Source organism: Rhagoletis zephyria, unplaced genomic scaffold (genome assembly GCF_001687245.7).
Source record: "Rhagoletis zephyria isolate East Lansing unplaced genomic scaffold, Rhagoletis_zephyria_1.1 Rzeph_scaffold_04159, whole genome shotgun sequence".
In the NCBI taxonomy this organism is placed as follows: Eukaryota; Metazoa; Arthropoda; class Insecta; order Diptera; family Tephritidae; genus Rhagoletis; species Rhagoletis zephyria.
The window spans coordinates 2,322-4,642 of NW_016161242.1; positions in this window are offsets into that span (position 1 = coordinate 2,322).

Genomic DNA, 2,321 nt, shown 5'->3' on the forward strand with positions numbered 1-2,321 from the left:
TTTCAGTTTTTAGATTTTTTTATGTCGTTAAAGCAATATTAACTACTCAATAAATTATATTTAACAAATGGTCATGCATATATGAAGATCCGAAATGCTAACTAATTTATTTAATTTTATAAAAACATATACATGAATATGTTTCTGCATTCACCAGCAACCTAGCAACACAGCCAGGCACTTGCAACATAACATAACATAATCATAACAAAATATTAAAGTTTTTTGCTGTTAACTCGTGTTCAAATGTTAATCTCAATGTGGTGGTATTCCATGGATTTATTTTTCAGACAAACAATTTTACGTTCCAAAAATTTGCACCTTCTCTATCTATATAAGTTCTCTGCTTGTACATACATACATGAATTTCGATTTGGGCGCAGCGCTGCTTGTACATAAGTTTCACTTTGCGCCTGCCTGAAGCTGGAAAAGGTTCTTTTTTATAAGCTTTTATTTAACTTGGTCATCCCGCGGAAATCGCGGAAATTTCCAATCGATTTTGAACTAACTTCCCGACAAGTTAGAGACTTGAAATTTTCAGCATAGTTCCAATCACGATGACAATGCAATTTAAAATATAAATGAATTCCCCATATGGTCCAGGGATCTTGATTCAAAGGCGGTCAAAAAATAATAAGATTTATGGCTAACAGAGCGTAATTTGCCAAAGAACGTAAAACCACTATAAAATTGTTAAAGCTGCCGGCGATAGTGTAGCAAAGCTATTTGTGGCAAATTCTAGGTATCAACCTAGTCTAGATATGAACTTCGTTGTAAGAATTAGAAGACTCCAGATGTCGCCGCGACAGAAGAAGTTAAATATTGCGCCTAAATATATGTCATGCTACAACGGAAATGGACGACACGCCATTTCTTTAAATAAAATTAACTGCTGCTTTATTTACATATCGTCCCGTTTCTGCCTTAACCTCGTATCTGCAATATAGGTATTTTAGGGAGTGTAAGAAAAAATGCTGAATTTCTTCCCCTAGGATAAGATAAACGCATTTTTTACTTAATATTTCTGGTTCTACTAACAGCAGTGAGCACCCTCATTAAGTCTTTGTTCTATTTTCAAATAGTGTGACGCTTAAACAGCTGTTATAAGTGGTAATATTAGTTTTCCTAAAAACTGTAGATACGTGGTTAAGGCAGAAACGGGACGATATGTATGTTTATGCAAAACGTAAGCAAACAACATTTTGCTTGCCAAGTCTTCTGTTCTCTTTCATTGCAAGTTGAATTATTTTAATATATATTGCAAAATTTTGTACATAAAATGAAATAACACTTTTTTAATATACAACGCTTTTATAAATGAACTAAAAATTATAAAATAAAATAATGTAAAAAAAAATCTTTTTTAAAAACAAGCTTTTATTTAACCTGTACAATCAAAGGAATAAAATGAAGTAGTGTAACAAAAGATTTTTTAGCAAGAAAATTTTGTCAAAACTGCACTAAAATGAATAAAATAAAATAAGTTAAGGTCTCGTTAAAGTTACTAAAAGCCATTTAGTGAAAGGAGTTATTCAAACTCTAATGAAAATTACTAACAAATTGGACCAATTTACTTCGTTTTTAAAAAAGCTTGTCGGCGAATTCAGCGTACATGCATTATTGGTTAGCTATGTCTGTGTATGTATGTATGCAGATATTTAAATGCCGGTTTGCTATTCGCGCGACAAGCTTTTTTAAAAACGAAGTAAATTAGTAAAAATTGTTAGTAATTTTCATTAGAGTTTGAATAACTCCTTTCACTAAATGGCTTTTAGTAACTTTAACGAGACCTTAACTTATTTTATTTTATTCATTTTAGTGCAGTTTTGACAAAATTTTCTTGCTAAAAAATCTTTTGTTACACTACTTTATTTTATTCCTTTGATTGTACATGTTATATAAGAGCTTGTTTTTAAAAAAATATTTTTTTTACATTATTTTATTTTATAATTTTTAGTCCACTTANAATTTTAGTGCATTTTGACAAAATTTTCTTGCTAAAAAATCTTTTGTTACACTACTTCATTTTATTCCTTTGATTGTACAGGTTAAATAAAAGCTTGTTTTTAAAAAAGATTTTTTTTTACATTATTTTATTTTATTTTTGCGCTGTGCTAGCTGAGTGAAGAGAGAATAGAGAGAAATATGTATGTGGTTTGTTGATGCTCTCTAAACACAAACGCGTGAAAGGCAAACGGTCTAGCAATGCGTGGTATTGTTGATCAACTTAATACTTTATTTAAACATAAGGGTTGCTCACAGTTCGAGTGTGTTATCTTGTTAAAGTTGCCACCTTTTAACTTTAGAAGTAAACTGTGAAT